This window comes from Microplitis mediator, chromosome 8 (genome assembly GCF_029852145.1).
Source record: "Microplitis mediator isolate UGA2020A chromosome 8, iyMicMedi2.1, whole genome shotgun sequence".
NCBI classification, from domain to species: Eukaryota; Metazoa; Arthropoda; class Insecta; order Hymenoptera; family Braconidae; genus Microplitis; species Microplitis mediator.
The window spans coordinates 8,132,734-8,151,865 of NC_079976.1; the positions used below are offsets into that span (position 1 = coordinate 8,132,734).

Genomic DNA, 19,132 nt, shown 5'->3' on the forward strand with positions numbered 1-19,132 from the left:
AGCCCTTTTGTGCCGCTCAAAGCTTTTATTTAGAAAAACCCGGATAACAGTTTTTTGAAACATTATTTTTTTAGTTTGTTTACAATAATATCTCTATGAATTTATTTTTCTAATTTTGAATTCGCCAGATTTTCGATTATTCCTTCTTCATCGGCTATTTCTTCTGCAAACTCTTTCACTCCCGTGTAAAAAAAAAAAATTCGTTCCAAAAAAGTTTAGAACAGTGAACTTTCAAATTCGAGACAGTTTTGAGCTTTGAATCGACTATTTTTGGAACTTTAAGAAAATTATCAACTGAGTACTTTTTAGTCACGTTTATCGGAGTTTTTTAAGTGACAATAATTCGATTTGAAAATTTTTCTGGTTCCAAGAATAAAGAAAAAATAAAATTTTAAACATACTATGACGTTTTTTCGACTCTAATTAAAATAATTAAGAACGAGGTCATTTAAAAATGATCAAATCAAAGTCCGGAATTGTCGCCAATTTAAAAGTCCTCTGATATTGAAACATTTTTTTTTTTAAGGGCTTTGTCTCGTATCGCATCTTCTAATGACATCCACACTCGACTTTTTTTCTGTGGTTTTTTAAACGAATCTAATATTTAAAATGTCATTCGCTTGTCCAAAATTTTATCACATTTTTCAAAATTTCTAATAACACAACCAATGGCAGATTTTTTACACTTTTATAAAGAAAATTTTGCAAATTTACCGTGAAAATCTTCATTTCAATTCCTATTTCCCTTTGAAATTCCTCGACTTTTAGAATTCATCTTCAGCAAATTTGTCCCTTTCACATTCCATTGTTTTCTGATATTTTTTTAATAGCCCGTTCTTCTCATTAAATAAAAATCTACTTAATTCATCTGTTATTGCATTAAAATCCCCGTGTATGAGTAAATATTTTTTTTATGAATAATTTTTTCATAGAGAAGTCTAAAATAAATTATCGGTGTTGATTTAAAAATATATTGTCAGTAAATTTGAGTTATTGCTATAATTATCTGCAGTGGTGATTACAATGGGTAGTGATAAAAATAAATGATGATAATATTTTGTAGTGGTTCGTCGAGTAAAATTATAACTCAAGATATTCTTGATCTCAGGGCGTAACCAACGTGAAAACTATTTCTCAAAGAATGCAAGACGAGCAAATGAAGTGTTCTAGTTGCGAGGAGGCGGCTTGTCTTGCAGCTGTTGGCTTTCAAATGTATTTTTTTTTATTTGTTATTACTAACTACTGAATTTTTTAATTTCATCAAAACCAATGACTGTCATAAAAAAAATTCTAAATTATTTAATGCAAAGAAAAAATCAAAATAAATTTTGAAATTTCTGATTAAATGGATCCTATCCCGGGTCAAAAATAAAACTTGACTCAGGCTCGCTTCACCTTAATTTCTTTTGAAGATTGATTTGCCCACGATTTTTCGATAAGATCTCGACTTTTTCGACTTAAGTTAAATTTTTTTAAACTTTTTGAATTTTTTTCATCTTTGTTTCAACTTATTCGTCTTTACTTCGAGCACGATAGTTATTCACCTTAATTTTGACTTGCTGAACCAAGTCGAAAAAAAGTTATTTATTCGCCTTACTTTTGCCTTAACATATAAAAATTATTTCACCTTAGTTTTGACTGTTTCGTCTTAAAATTTAAGTCGAATAAGTCTAAACCAAGTCAATTTCGACTTGATTTAAACTTTTTCGTCTTAAATCGTGACTAAGTAAGCCAGTGAAGTCTAAACCAAGGCGAAAACTCAATGTATTTCATATCTCCGTAAAAAAAAGTCTAGTTTGCCTTGTGAAAAACGGCTCCCAATTTCGACTTAGTAAATCAAGTCTAAATCAAGTTTTATTTTTGACCCGGGAGAATTGTCAGCTTAGAAATATCACAACAAATTGTGCAATAAAATAAACTATTCAAAGCACATAATAATACCCGAGTTATGGTAGTGAATTAAAAAAAATAAAAATAAAAGAAAATAATAGAATGAATATAACGAACGGAAGTGGACAAGTTAACGCCCGAGATGATCGTCACCCAGGAGTAATGGATAAGAGAAAGAGACAGAGACCCATCAGATTTTATTAACGCGACCAATCATCCTATCATACAGCCTGGACATAGAGTGAATGTACGAGCAGTATCCATCCCAATTCACCGGGTTGAATGATTTCTCCAGCTGTGCTGAATGCTCATGTCTGTATGGAGACTAACTCTCATATTGATTGGGAAGTCAATTCGAGACTCAACGACCCGAATACTCTTGGTTGTTTTCGTCCTCTCATGTCTACGTTCCACCGATTTTATTTTCTTCTTTAATACTTTTTATTTTACTTTGAATTTTTTATTTTATTTTTATTTTACTTTAACTCTCTTTGAGTTCCATTTTTCACGAACAAATGTGCTCAGCATATTTTTAAATATATCCGGTGTCTAGCTGGCTCTATAAGCTTCCTTTAATGCGTCTGCGACGAATTGGAAAAATCCAAGGGATGATTGAAAAGACTAGGTGGATTCACTGTGAGAGCCAAGTCAATGCCGCGAAATATATACTACTCTTTAAATATATATAGATATATATACAGTGTGTGTACATATATCAATCGATATTTCAAAAAAAAGTTTGAATTTATATCTGTTGCCGCGGGGAATGTGTACGTATATCAAGACACCGCGACGAAAGATGTAAAAAGCTTTTGGGAGTCATATGTTGAGACGTAAAAACGCCTTCTGAATTTATTCAGTTCACGAAACAGGATGTAATGAAGACGGCATAAACGTTATTAGATTAATATGTTAGAAAAATTTTTGGTCTTTGTCAGAAGTCATTCGCTAATTAAAAATTATAATTATAGAAAAAATTTTTATTTAAATTTCAATCAATTGAAAAATAAATTATTTAAAAAAAAAAATTAATTGAAAGATGTTGGAATCTGGAGGCTGTTGTCCAAAAAAAATTTTCTTTCGTGTAACAAAAAAATCCGAGATTCAAAAATATGTAACATAAACAGGGGAAAAATTTCAGATTCAAGTGAATGCATTTATTTGCATATATTTTATATTTATTTGTAACTGAAATTTATTTTTTTGCAGGAAAATTTTTTCGAATTTTTATCCGAATCGGACTTCATATTTAACTGTGAATCGTAGGAAAAATTTGGAAAGACATTTTTTAAATTTTCGATGACGGGTCTTAAATTAATAAATTAATTCAAATAATTCTGCGACTAACAGATACACGGAAAGAAAATTATGGGAAGTTTTCCTATGCATTATGGGAATGGTTCCCATAATGGTATGGGAACAGTACCTTACTACTATAGGGATGGTTCCCATATTGGTATAGGAACTATTCCTATAATATTATGGGAACCATTCCCATAATAGTATGGGAATCATTCCCATACTATTATGGGAACGGTTCCCATATTGGTATAGGAACTATTCCTATAATATTATGGGAACTATTCCCATAATGTTATGGGAACCATCCCTATAATATCATAAAATTTTTTTTTTGCACAATAGTGTAGAAATTTCCCAAAATTTGAATTTTCTTGAATGTTTTGTGCGACAAAAAATTCTTGTTAAAAATTTTAATGTTCTTTGCCAAATACGATTTTTTTTTCAATGTTTGAATTTTTGTTTTTATGTTTAATAATATTTCTGTGTATTGTAGAAGTGATTACCACACTTTTCTTTAAATTAATTTTTTCATGATAATATGGGAACCATTCCCATAATATTATAGGAATGATTCCCATAATGATATGGGAATGGTTCCCATAATATTATGGGAACCGTTCCCATAATATTATGGGAACCGTTCCCATAATGGTATGGGAATCATTCCAATTGCATTATGGGAATCATTCCCATAATATTATGGGAATAGTTCCCATACTATTATAGGAACCATTCCCATAATATTATGGGAATGGTTTCTATAATTTATGGGAATAGTTCCTATAAATTATAGGAACCATTCCCATAAATTATAGGAATGATTCCCATAATATTATAGAAAGTATTCCTATAAATTATAGGAACCATTCCTATAATTATAGGAACCATTCCTATAGCGTTATGGGTATCATTCCCATAATTGTAGGAACTATTCCTATAATTATGGGAAATGTTCCTATAATTATAGGAACCGCTCCCATAATTTATGGTCGTAATTCCTATGATGGTATAGGAAAAAATTTCACAAAATTATGGGAACCGCTGCTATAATTTTCTTTCCGTGTAGACAGAAATTAGAATAAAGACCCCCAGGTTGAAAAAAATTAGTCTCAGATCATTCGTTATGGTGGAACTCAAATTTGGAAAAAAGTAGATCTTAAAATTAATATTTTTAAACTTTTTCAAAATTTTCTAAAACGAAAAAACAGACGTTACCTTTGGTTCTTTACTACTTTTCGAAAATTTGATTAAAATTTTTTATCATTTATTCAAAGTATGATTTGTTTATTTGAATTTCGAGAATACTATCACGTGAAGTCAAAATCAAACATTGTTTGAATTTTCAAAATCGTCAACTTAAATTTCTATTTTGTTAGAAATTCAAAATTATGCCGTGATAAATATTTTTGAAATGATTTTTTTTTTTCCATGAACCGGATATAATTTTTGAACGTTGGGCGATTATGAATTATTTGAAAAAATTATTTTTCTTCAAATTTCGCGCCGATGAAACATAAAATAACTTTAAATTTGAATGCTTACAGAATAGTGAAATATCACATTGAAAAAATAACTGGTTTAACTAATAAATAATATTTTGATAAATTTATAAATTATTTAAAGATAAAAATAATAAACAAGAAGTAAAAAGTGATATTTAAGAGTTATTGAATGATTGGTGAGTTAAACAAGATATCGTGTACGTTGTCCTGAGGTCTTGTGCCCTCGTCTTTCTCCATTGAACTCTAATTTTATCCATTTATATTAATAGCTACAAACAGGAGAAGGGCTAAGCACGCCCGCTATATTAAAACTAAAGTGTATTTGTACACAGAAATTGTAAGAATAAAATTTAAAAAGATAATAAGAATTTGGAGACTAAACAAAATATTACCCGTGAAAAAATCTTTTCATAAAATTTTAGGAAATCGTATAAAATTCTGTAATAGTTTATATAATTTGGCAAAATTTCACTGTGTGATATTTCTAGAATTATGTAAAACTGTAAATTTCCATAAAATTTATTTAATTTTTCAAAATTGTATGCAAGTTCATAAAATTTAAATCCAGTACTAAAATTGTGATTTTCTGAATTTCATCAAATTCCGGTTTTCTAAAATTTCAGTTTTGTGGAATTGTACAAAATTATATGAAATTACACGAAATTATGAAATTCTATGAAATTGCATCAAATTCCAATAAATTTTATAAATTTTTCTAGAAATTCATAATAAGTTTGAATCCAGTATTGAAAAAAATTTTACGAAATTTTACAAATTTGTACCAGGCCATTTTCGGTATAAAATTTCATAAAGTTTTATAAGAAAATTTTTTCACAGAATATATTTTTTTATACATCGGTATTTGAAAAAAATACATATTATACTTTTTAAGATCGATATATCGATAGTGACAGATGACATATAAAAAGGGTTGTTCCATTGCACGTAAAAAAATTTGACATCTTGTGAATGTAATCGTACAAAAAATCTCGTCTTAAAAATTTATCTTCTTTACGCCTTCTCTACATGTTTATTTTTTTGTTATCCTAAGCTGCTTTTTTTTATCTTCGTAAAGATTTCCGGGATTTAAATGTTAGCACTTCCTGTTTAATTCAAAGTTTTACGAAAAGCGTAATGGGAGTGATTGTTATGATGAGAAATAATAAACCGTCATAATGAAAGTGTCGGAGGAAGATGAGGGGCAGGTGATTCATTGTTTGGAATGCGATAACCATGTCGAGACATGTTAAACGCATGTGTAAACTAAGAAGGGGGAAATAAAAGGGGATGTGAGTGAGATAATAATTTTGTTGATTGTATCGTATATTATTTCAAGACCTCTACGGTCCAATAAGAATTAATTTCATACCCCATTGTTATTGCGATTATCATCTTTTGTGTTACGTTCACTGGGGAATATATTTTAAATTAATTTAAATAAAATTCATTTAAATATTCAAATCTATTTCCATCAAATTATTTCACAAAAATATTTTTTTTTGGTCTTTAAAATTTTTTTTTTATTTTATTCCCATAAAAAATCAAATTAATTATTCGTATAAATTTAAATTTTGAAATACTTGAGAATAAAATCACATAAATTATAAACCAGTGAAACAAAAAATTTAATAATGGTAATAAAAAAAAATATATATTAAGTTGTCAAATAAATTATTTTTATGATATCAATTTATTGTCCATTAAAAATTCAATTATAATAGAATAGTGACACGAAATGTCATAAAAAATGTTTACACAAAAAACTTAAAAATTTCTGATAATTAAATTTGAAAAAAAAAAAAAAAATTCAATTTTAGAGACTGGAATTTAGTATTTTTTTATGTAAATAAAAATAAATAAAATATGATTTTATTATGAAATTATTATAAAATTTTATTCTACTCTTGGCAAATTGATAAAAAAAATATTTGTCAAGGTCATAAAAAAAATGTTTATAAATTTATTGCAGTAGTGATAGTTTACGATGGCAATTTTGCGCAGTGCAAATAAATAAAAGTGTAATTCAAATAAATAATAAAGATATAAATACTGCCTGCAAAAAAATATATATAAAACTCGTCTGGTAACAGACGGAAAAGTTAAGAGAAATTCAGTAAGATGTCGCCAGCCTGCGGTTACTTACGTTAAGAGAAGAATTTTCGTTATGATAAATTTTGTTGAAAAATAATAAAAATGTTCAAAGTTTGTTTTTGTTAATAATAATTCTGTTTCTTTTGTTGATTCATACGTAAATTAACAAGGGTTGATACCCCGTTTGGTTGGCGAGTTTAAAACAAACTTGCGGCGGGTAAAGCAGACACAGGAGAAAGAGAGAGAGAGAAAGAGAAAGAGAATGACGGGATTTATAATTCACGTACTTAGGGCCATGGGGTTGGTATAGTAAGCTGACGGTATTCCTAATGAAAGATAAACATAATCAATCCTCGGCGCGGCAGTTGAAAGAGAGAATATTATATAGCCAGCAAACTTGCGTAATTTAGCCGAGGTTATATACTGAAACCCTACAATTTTACACACCCTCAAACCCTACACTATGCTCTTTAGCTTTTTCTCTTTCTCATGAAGCAACCCCCTGGGGCAACATCTCGCCCTGTTTTCGTTTCATTATCCCTGTGTTGCAACGAGACACATCAGTCCCCTAATTACCACGAGTTGAGACAAATGCACCGGGATTTATAATCCGATCGTTTTGATTCATTTAAAGTGTTTTTTACTAATTAACTGAGTCAAAATTTTTTTTTTAATAGATTGGTTGATGTTTGTTTTAGTGGATCGAAATTAGGTCTTTTTCAAAGTTTAAAAGTCAGTTATTTAAATACGTCATTGAGTAACTCAAAAATTGTCAACGGCCATATCACGCTGATAAAACACCAGTTCTCGTCCGATCACTGAAGTTAAGCAGCATTGAGCATGGTTAGTACTTGGATGGGTGACCGCTTGGGAACACCATGTGCTGTTGTCATTATTTTTTTATTTTTGGCCTAGAAATAATTTTATGAAGTTTCATTTTAAGGGGTAACATTAACCGATTTTCAATTCGATTTAATTAAATCCCCGAATAAACACTGGAAACTTAAAATCGAGAGTCTTTAGCGTTTCTTAAAACCTTAACAGAGGTCTGAAAATTTCGTATTTTCAAAAATTCTAATTCGTCTCCTAGAAAAATTGTTTTAAAATTCTCATTTACTCTACGAGAGCAACAAAGATGGTCCCGTTTATGTTTCTGAGTGTGAGGAAGAGGTCCGGTGGCGTTTCTCCTTAAGTTCAATAAAAAAAAATAAAACATTCCATATTTAGGGAGGAAAGTAGGACAATTCAACCCGCGTGTAATTGCCTACCCCTCCGAAGGCGGAATTAGGCGGATTGGGATGTCTACCTTCCCCGATTGCGGTGTATACTATTTTTCATCGGATCTGTACCTGAAAGTTTAAACGTTTGCCTGTGTGCGGCTAAATTGGCGCACGCGTTACTTTTTATAATTTGTTTTCTCATAAAAGAAAACAAAGATTTTTTTCCTTCTGAGCGGGGTAAGAATTCAAACTTATGATGCAATCTGGTGAAAAATAAAAAAATAATGACAACAGCACATGGTGTTCCCAAGCGGTCACCCATCCAAGTACTAACCATGCTCAATGCTGCTTAACTTCAGTGATCGGACGAGAACTGGTGTTTTTATCAGTTTTTTTTTTTTTATATAAAATTTATTTGAATTAAAAAAGTACAAAGTTTTAGTAGTACAATATGTGGTTCAAACTAATTTAACAAAAACCAATACACTATTGTTTATTGAACTATTGGACTACTAGTGTAGTAACTCATAGCTTATATTTATTTAAATCTTGGCTGTTTCTGTTGTAGTTCTTTATAATGTTGGTCCCTAGGTGGGCAGCTGTATGTCTCGTCAGAGTAATCATAAGTGGAAAAAAAATTCTTGTAGAAAAACCACTTGAACAATAAATACATATTAGTTAACTTATAGCTAAGGGTGCCCAGTAGGAAAGGGGAGAAGGAATGGGTCAGGATGTGGGGGTATATACAGAGGGCAAATATATACACTATTTACATTGTTAGGACTATATGTACAGTAGTTTACCTATCTTGGTTTAATAATGTTTTTATCCAGTCTTGCTTTCTTTTTTTTAGCTTTTCAAGATGTATGGAGTCATCTGAGAGCCACCAGTATTTTTTTTGGTTTGTTCTGTTGAAGTCGACTAGATCTCTCGCCGGTAGGGCCGTTGAATACGCGAATAGCTCTTTGTGTTTGGTGAAGTCATCCCACTTCATTGCTATTTTTTTATTAGACGGATGTCGTTTCCAGTGGTATAGAATCGGAGTGTTATCAAGATCTTGTATTACTCCTTTTGCATCCGCAATAATAAAGGCTTGAGGTGGTATATATCCTTCGTAATTTGCTTTTTCAAATTTTGGAATATCGTAGTTGCCAAAGGATTTAATCAAGACGTTGTTGCTGCTTGGGATCTTGGCAAAATAATCACGTGTGAGCCGTATTATAAACGAGTCGATCCTCGGTATAGCTGCTGCATCGTATAGGTCTTGACACGGTATATATTTGAGGTAATTAGTTTCCGCTGAACGGTACATACCTGTACAAGCTCGAAGACATTTTCTCTCAAATAGCCGGAGCTTTTCGATAACTGATGCACTCGTATTCCACCACATGGGTGCAGCATAGGTGATGATGGGACGTATTAACAAGAGGTAGCTTATTATTTTTGCCTTGCGGCTTAGCTTTTTGTTGTGAAATAGTCTGCCAAGAGACCTGAATGTTTTAGATGCTTTCTCCAGTTGTATGTTGATGTGTTGGTTGTTACGCACCAGGTAATCGATATTAAATCCCAGATATTTTACTATTTCTCTATGAGGTATAGTGACTTCCTCGCCGGACGAAGGATCTGCAATTTTTATACTAAAGCTTCTGCATGGAATTTGGTTAGATTTAGTACAGTTCTTAGCTGGTTTACGGAATAAAATGGATTCGCATTTGGCCGGGTTTATTTTTAGGTTCCATGATATGTAGTGGCTATTTATTTTGGAGACCAAGTCAGTGAGTTTGTGTTGTATTTCTGTTACGTTTCTTCCTGCGACATATGCCACAAGGTCATCGGCAAAAGCTATTGAATAGGTGTTGTTGTTGTTATTGAGCTCGAATAAGTTTAAAATTTCACAGTTATAAATGTTGAATAAATCTGGAGAATTAACAGCTCCTTGCTGGAGTCCTTCTTTTATGAGGAATGTAATTGTGCTGATAGTTGAGCCGTCCCAAGTGACGAATTCCTTATTTGTGATCATAGTAATAATTAAGAAAATTAACCAAATCCAGCAGTTCTTCTTGAGAAGAATGTAAATGAGTCCGTCGATCCAAACCGAATCGAACGCTTTTTCAATGTCGATTAACGCTGCACCGGTGTATTCATTGTGCTGAAGGTGGAAGTTAATGTCTGAAAGTAGCTTATTGATGGCATGTGTAGTAGAGTGATTGTGGCGAAAACCGAACTGATTATCAGGGATGACGTTGTTTTCTGTACAAAATTTTTTAATGTGATTATTAATTACGGCTTCAAACACTTTGCTAATGCAAGGAGTTAAGCTTATTGGCCGATAGCTAGACGGGTTAGTTGGATCTTTACCCTTTTTTAATATTGGAAGTACCTTGGCCTTTCTCCAGTTCGTTGGGAAGTAATAATTGTTGATGGAGTTGTTGAATAATATTGTGTAGTCTCTGATTAATCGGCTTGGTATTCTTTTGAGCACTATTGAAGGAACATTATCGAGTCCAGCTGACGATTTGTTCGGTAGATTTTTGATGATTTTGGCGACTTGTATTTGTGAGCAAAATATATGATCAGGATCATCTTCGCTTGACGGATTATCGGCTTTATTTCTCTTTGAGAAAGATGTTATTGTTAATTGTTTGTCAATCATGTTTTTTAGCTGGTTTTTAATATCCACCACACTTTCTTGAACTAGTGTTCTTGTTTCGGATCTTTCATTTAGCTGGCTCGGTGAGTTAATTTTTTCGTAAAATGCGCCTATAACGTTGAGCTTATCGACTGGCTCGGTGATTATATGGTTGGATTCGTTGTCTATTGGCAGCTGGTTGATCTTGCAATCACTACGGGTTAGTATGTCTAGGTTAGTATTTTTAATTTTTAATTCGTTGACTGTGAGCGGTTGCTTCGGTCGGAAGATGCTATTAATTAACGGAAAAAACTTATTGGGATTTTTGTGATCGATTTGTTTGATTTTGGAGGTCCAGTAGGCATCTGACGACTTACGTATCTCCGTTTGGAGCTGTTTTTTGGCATCTTTAACTAATGACTTTACTCTTATTGTCAGTCCCTCCCTTACTGCAGGGTCTTTTTTCTGGAGCTTGTGAAGTAAGGTAATTAGTTGCGATTTAGCTTTTTGGAGTTTGCTAATTTTGTGCGAGACATATTTATGAATGTCGCTGCTATTCTCATATTTCGGTACAGTTGATTCGATGGTTGAGCGTATGGCAGTATTAATGTCTTCTAGGTGGGCGTCTATTTCCGAATTAGTTAAGTTCTTGTCCGCTGGGATTTCTGCAGTGTAGTTTTTGCTGAGTGTTTTATTAAATTTTTTCCAATTGGTTGATTTATATTTATATATTGCTTGCGGGGGGATTGTGTTTATTATAAGTTCATCGTCAGTTGGCAAACTTACTACAAATGACACTGCCTTGTGATCACTGTCGTAGCTAATTGTAAGTAATTTGTTGTTTCTAGCATCGTTTATATGAAGTCTATTGTCAATCAAGGCCATATCGAGGTAGGTTTGTGCTGGGATGAATGAGGGTTCGGCTGTTGTATAGTGTTCTGTTCTATACTTGGCCGCATTTTCGTCGAGCCATTGAGTCAAGTATCTTCCACGGCCAGTTGTTACTCTGTCGCCCCAGTCTTTGGATCTAGCATTTAGATCACCGGCTAATACGTAGTGATTGTTTTCTCGGTCTAGTGCTAATTCACTAAATAGCGTACTTAGTTCGTTTTTAAATATCGTTCTGCAGTCGTTGTTGGCGTAAGCGCTAATGACAAAAAAATTGTATCTGGCCTTCGTAGTTAATTTTATTATAGTAAATTCTAGTGTTTCGTTTTTGCTTGACGATGGCGTAGAGATAATTTGATATTTAAGATTGTTTTTTATAAGGATAGCTGTCCCGCCACCTCCATCAGCGTTTGGACGATCCGTTCGTATCATGGAATAATTGGCGAAGTTTGGCTTGTGTTTTGGCATTAATTTTGTTTCCGACAGGAGTATTATGTCATGTGAGTGCTTGTTCATAAAGGTGAGTAATTCTAATCTTCTGTCATATGCTATAAGTGAGTTGACATTAATCGCAGCTATTTTGAGTTTGTGTACTTTTTCTCTTGGAGCGAGATTGTTCTGGGTTTGTATTGTAAGTTGAGACGTATTATCCATAATGAATATTAAGGTGCATGTATAATCTCTCAATATTTGAGGCGTTTTCGGTGATCTGTGCTGCCATCGTGTTGAGTTGATGCTTAAAGGCGTTTATAATCTCAAATTTCAGGTTTTGGGCCCACTGTGGGGTTGCTTCTTCGGTTGGTTGATTATTTTGGTTATTTATTGCTTCTCTGTGGGTATTAAATGGGGCTTTATTGCGTATAGCATTGGATTGACTTGCTGTTTGAGCGTACGAAACTTGCGGTGAGGTGTTTTTATAAATTGACGCAGATCTTACTGTGTTTTTTTCTTTTTGTGCTATAGCTTTATTTTTTTGCACTTGATGAGCGAACTTTATGAATGGACATCCTTTATAAGACGCGGGGTGGCCCTCGCCACCGCAGTTAGTGCATATTAGTTTCGTTTTGTCAGCATCCTTTTCGATTTTGCAATTTTTTGGACCATGATCCTGTCCACATTTAACACAACGGAATGGCATGTTGCAATTTGTGCTGGCGTGGCCCACACGCTGGCATCTTTTACATTGAAATACTGGTTTCTTTCGTGGATGTTCCCATCTGACCAGCTGGTTGGCCAACGCTCTTATACTCATGAGATGACGTGTTTTGCTCTCAGGGGATAGCTGGACAATGAAGTAATATGCATCAGGGCTGTTTTCATCATAAGTTATTTTGGTCAGTCCTATTATCTTGGTGTTTGGTAGGTTGTATTCGTTGATTTCGGCGGTTACGTAATTTGCATCGTATTCACCGTGAATACCTTTTAGTATAACTGTTTTTGGTCTAAGAGATTTTGGTGTAAAGCTGAAATAATGGAGGTTTTTGGCTTTAAGTATCTGAATTATTTTCTCGTGAAGTTCCAGGTCTTTAGCGGTAATTTTTATGTTTTCAGTATCTTCTTGCTTGATTAAGAATGAACCTTTAACTACGTTATTGTCTGTAAGCAGCTTGACCATTTCAGTTAATTTTACTTTGTTGATAAAAATTGGAGGAGGCTTACCTTTCGGTACTTCGTTCGTTTCGTCTTCTGTATTCCCTAACATCGAGTGACCTGTTGAGGACTGTTGCGTATTAGGGTCGATTTGCATATCCGCAGTGTTGAGTTCTTCTTCTATCTCGGATGACTCGCTTGACGTATGCCGTCTGCTTCTCTTCTGAGCTACTTCTCGCTTGACTATTTTTTTGGGACGTTCCCATTGCTCTGTTGTACTGTTTGGTGCATCCATTCCTTGGGTATTTGCATGAAATTCGTTTGAACTGGATCTAGGTCTGGCTGTCTTGAGATTTGGCGCTATTTTTGATACTGATTTGTTTACGCCAAAATCTCTGACTGCTTCTTTGTACATTTTCTCTAAGTTAATAGAGTTATAATTTTTAGTTGTATTAATACTTCTTGTACCTGAAGACGGTTTTATGAAGGGCTGTGACCCATTTTGGGTTCGGTTCCCGTTATCCATCGTGTTGTGATCCGGCCTAGCCGGGTTTTTTAAAGTGAGGTTATGCCTCGTGTGCGTTGTGGTTTTTGTTTTCAAACAAAACAATCCACAGAATTTCGATTCACTTGTTCTTTAATAAACAATACTAATTATTGCTGAATTGGGTGGCGATTATTATAATTTTAAAGTAATTTTTATGACTTTTTTTTCAATTATTAGTATATTCACTATAAGAGAACACGATGTGTCACTTATGGCGCCACTCCCGGTTCTTCGGTGTTTTTATCAGCGTGATATGGCCGTTGACGATTTTTCATTTATTCAATGACGTATTTAAATAAGCTCAACTTGTACCTTTTTTTCCAATTTTTTTTTTTCACACTTGTTAAAATTTCAAGAGTTAAAATTCTTATAGACGAATTCTTATTTTAATTATTAAAAAAAAATGAGGTAAATAAAAATTTCTTTTGACGAATTATTTAATTCACCTACATCCCTCATAATTTAATTCATATTATCCTTATAATTTTTTTAATTTAAAAAGAACAACTCGACAAATTGAAAGAGACAACTCATTAAATTACTTGCAAATAATATGACGTGATGAAGTTTGTTATTTTTTGATAGATGAAAATGAGAGAAAAGCATCTCCATGTATGCAGCAGGAGACTAGACGAGAGTAACTGAGTCGAGGAAAACTGGAAAGCAAAACGCGGTCGTTAAATCGCGCCAGCGGCAAATCCGGACAGCGACGTTGTGTGTGACGCTTTTCCATATATACATATCATACCATATAGATATATGCAAAAAGAGTGACAAAGAGAGACAGCTTAACAGATAATGCATATATGAGTAAAAGAGAGAATCCGTTAGTTTTCAGGATTAAAAGCAAAAGCGCAGAGAGGATACATCCCTGTTATATGAGTATATATGGAAATACGCCGAAATATTTCTCTTGTCAGTTTTCGAGAGGATCTACTACTACAACAACTATTACTACTACCATCATCACTATGAGAGGGGCGAATAATGTTGCAGTGAGAGCATTTTCGCGCATTCATTTGCGTATTTAATATCATACGTGAATTAAACAAGACCAGATAAATTAAAGTCACATCGTTATGTAATGCTCTCAAATTTATTCCATATTTTTTTATTTATTTATCACTATTTTTTTTTTTTTTTCAAACATTTATATATTTAATATAAAAATCTCACTCATTTCATATGACGTAAAAATTTAATTCCAGAGTGAATTACAATTTTTTCCACGTCAAAGTATTTATTTAAAAAAAAAAAAAATATAAATATATACATATATTTTATCATACGTTTCATTTAATGTAGAGTTAAGTGGACGCAGTTTATACATTCTTTGAATTAATCATAAATAAATAAAGATGCACTTAAGTATCTCATGACTTACTACTTGACTTAAAACGATTTTAAGATATTTTAAGAAATAAATATATATAAAATGGTAGACCATTAGTGATAAAACTTGAAACAAATTAGTTGAAAAAATAAAAATAATAATAAAAATGATTATTTTTCCATTAACTTTGAATGAATAAATTTATGTACCTATATATGAATTCATTTATTTATTTTTGGTTATTATTTGGAAGTGGGGTCAACCACATTTTTTACTGTTTTTTTTTTTTTTTAAATTGTTCTATTTTACGGCAGATTTATGAATCCACTATCAAAAGTTAGAAAGCTTTGATAGTTTAATGAGTTTTGACAGTTTAAAAGTATGAAAAATTTGCGGTTTTCATCATTTTCATCGAAATTTTCGTGGCAAAATTTTTTCGAGTCTGCTAGTATTTTTTTTCTTAAAGAATATGAAAAACTGAATAAATTGACGAAATTTTTGAATATAACCATTTTTTAGTGCAGTGAAAAAAAGGCCATTAGGCATCCGAAATGGAAGTAGATTTCTCACTTCAATCAAACCGTTAATATTAGGATTACAAGTATTCTGGTGTCATCTAGCTATCCAAAGGAGATAGTCATGTTATTTTTACATAATAATGTTCTTGCTACATAATAATGATAGATGTACCCATTACAACGTTATTTAGAAATAATGACAAAGAAAACAGCATTTTTCATTCATTAGAAAATTTCAAATTGCCACCATTTCTAAAGTGCTCAACCGATTTTTATAAATTTTTAAACTTGATCAAGATAATTACCTAAAGAATAAGTATATATAATTTAATAATCACCCATCAAAAATTTTCAAAGATATAAACAATGGCATTATCACCATAACATATGAGTCAATTATGCGACTTTGAACCCTTATCAAAAGTGGAACAATTATTGTAAAACAAAAAATAAAAAAAGGGAAATATAGCTTTTTCTATCGGCTATCAAGTTCTTTTTACATAATAAGGATTGATATACCCGTCAAAAAGTTATTTACGAAAGAAGCCGAAAAAGTAGGATTTTTCGTTATTTTTTGAATTTCAAATGACCACCATTTCTAAACTAGTGGATCGATTTCGCTCATCTTCAAAGTTAACTGTGATAATCGTTCATAGAATAAGTGTGCCAAGTTTCATTAAGATCCGTTAAGAATTGTGGCCGCTATCGTCGCAACAAGGCGCGTTATATTACATATATATACACATACATATATAAACTTTTGAACCAATGGTATTTTTGGAACCTACTCGATGAATTATGATATATCATATGATATATCTATAGATTATGGCAAAATTCTTTTAAAATTCCACCATGAGAATAAATGCAAAAGATAGATTTCTATGAAATTTACTAAAAAGTCGTTAATTAATAATGGATTTTAAAAATAATTTATGAAATAGTTTGGCACGTACATGCTGAGCTTTTGATAAACATCTAACGGTGAATTCGGGATTAATTTTAGAAGAGTTTCGCGTGCAGTGAAACGAAGAGAGAGATAGAAACCGCCATTAGGCTGTCCTGTGTCAACTATCCATAGGGGACTGAGAGAGAGAATCATTTGGACGGTTTAAAGCCAACAGCTTTAGCTATTATGTTGTTATATGAAATATTGACTCTGTATTTCGTCTGAATAAACATTAAATTTAATAATTTTGTCATTTGCGTATTATAATTATTATTATAATTATAATAATCCATTATTTTTATTTTGAGGTAACTCGTGATCGGATTTTTCATTTAAAATTGACTTTTATTATAATTTATTATTGTTTGTTTTTCGTTTGACTCGATGGAAATTAAATTAATATGATAATATTATGATAATCATACATTAATAATTCAAAGTGGATTATATTAATGAAATTTTTCGTAATACTAATCAGGTTTTGATATTTTTAATAAACATTATTTATAATTTATTTTACTCGTATGATTAATTTTAATTGAACCAGTAAAAAAATATATTTTTTATAGGATTCAAAAGAAATTTCTTTACTTTTTAAAGCTAAATTTAAATTTTGAAAAGAAATTCAGTCAAAATGAATTCTTACAAATGATTTTTGATTAAATTATACCAAACTTTTGACACAGTTTATTGAAAGTGATATATAATTTATACTATATCATATATCAAGTAGCTATTTTATGACTTTCAACAGTTATATGAAACCTGTCTAAGTCTGCTGCAAAACTAGGCTTCATTATTTAGTTCCCTGTTGCTAATAATAAACGAATCGATTTAATAGATAACAAGAGCGTTTGAAGATTTTTATTTTAACTTTCTTGAATATTGAGCGAAAAAACTTTATCTGAGAATTCAATAGGGATTCATTTTTAATTAAAAACCTAACAATGGTGTACTTACTTAAGATCATTGTTACAGTAACCTTAAAACTGCTCTATTAGTACAAGAGACATCTTTTTACTTGAGTATTTACTTTTTATGTTTAAAAATTTAGGAAATAACTTTTTAAAAATTAACAAATTTTAAGGTATTATTCCAAGTTTGACATTTATCATTTTTTTTTCTTGATATTTAAAGTAGCTTTTTAACTGCCGGGATACTTAGCGACCCGATTCTAGCCGAATTTCAAACCCGAGTTTTTCGGCTGGTACTGGGATTCGAACCCACGTCTGGCCAGTTACCAAATTCGAGCGGTAAGTCAACTAACCACAGCCATGGTGATTAGTTTGATTAATTATTACTACTGACCGTTATTTGAATTGTTTTCAAATTAAAGAAATCGCGCGGGTTTAAAATATTGGGGTGAGTTTAACCCCAGAGTAGGATATTTGTTACAGGGAAGGGTGTTAGGGGGAAAAATCGACTTATATTACATATAAGCCGTTTTTTTTTTAAGAAACTAATTTTGCCCCACTCTTCCCAATAGAGTTAGTGCGGGGTCTGAAAAATAAATTTGTAATATTTTTTTAGTATTAAGTAAAAAAAATTAAATATCTAATGGAGGGTAAAATGTTTTTGCAAGAAATTTTTTATTAATATTTAAAAAGTCACTTGAACTGACTAATCAAGTTTTCGCTCACGCGAATAAATCGTATCGAAAATAACGCAACTCCAAGATCCTCGAGACTTCACATAATTAATAATAAGTTAATTAACTCGGTAAATACTTAATTTCCGTTAATTTAAATGGCCTGATGGTAAATATTGAATGGATATCTTTCACTAAAAGCAACATTAATAATTTAATTCATCGGTCCATATTAAATTTAAAAGCAATGAAATATAAATAGGGCTTAGAGAATAGAGGAATTTAAGAGAAAAGTATTTGCTTGCTCTCTATTATTTCAGGAAAATATTGCTAAGTCTATATTATTATTTTATATAGTATTTCAATGAGACAAGTTAGATATTAATAGTGAATGAAAGAATGTAGATAAGCTGAATAAATGGAATCGGATTTAAACTCTTAAACAAGCATTTGAAATTGAAATCTCTTCTTGTCTAGAATATTCGTATATAAGCATCGACGAAGCGATCAATCCAGAAAAGGAGTGCCTCTTTACCTACGTCTTACCCCGGGGCCGGAAGGGGCGCAGGCATCAGGATGGATCCTTCTTATTCAAGCTAAGGGCGGGAACGTTGAAACTTAGAGAAATATTTCTTCCTCGATTGTGGGTTTCGCGATTCGCTTGTAGACGACTGGGAACGATATATTCTTTACGTTATCGCACCTTCTTGTGTCGACCGATGTACCAACTTGATGTATATATATATATATATATATATATATATATATATATATGAAGCGAGAATGAAAAGGACTGTAATACTGTAGAGAAACCTTGACGTATTTTACAATCCTCCAACTCGCTGAAATTCTTGACAGGGAATCCAACCCGTGAAATAACACGAGATTTCTCGGTATATTCGTTGAGTTTTAAACTTTACACTGTAAATTGTTGTTGAAAAATACCATATAAGCTGTGAAAAAAACTTCATAAATGAAAAAATAAAGAAAAAAAAATGATATATTATTTTATAATTAAAACTTGAATGAAAAAATTCATTTTTTTTTGTTTTTCGAATTATTTCACGGAAAAAAAAGACAAAAAG

General features: G+C 31.7%; 1 protein-coding gene and 1 non-coding gene across 8 annotated transcripts in view; one reads left to right on the top strand and one right to left on the bottom strand.

Moving 5' to 3' along the window:
* LOC130673341 (E3 ubiquitin-protein ligase MYCBP2) overlaps positions 1 to 19,132 on the bottom strand; it is a 229,073-nt gene that overhangs the window by 36,242 nt on the left and 173,699 nt on the right. The window lies entirely within an intron of this gene.
* On the top strand, positions 7,557 to 7,677 carry LOC130674101 (5S ribosomal RNA). Its single transcript, XR_008990996.1, has one exon. It is a non-coding gene; the product is annotated as a 5S ribosomal RNA (ribosomal RNA).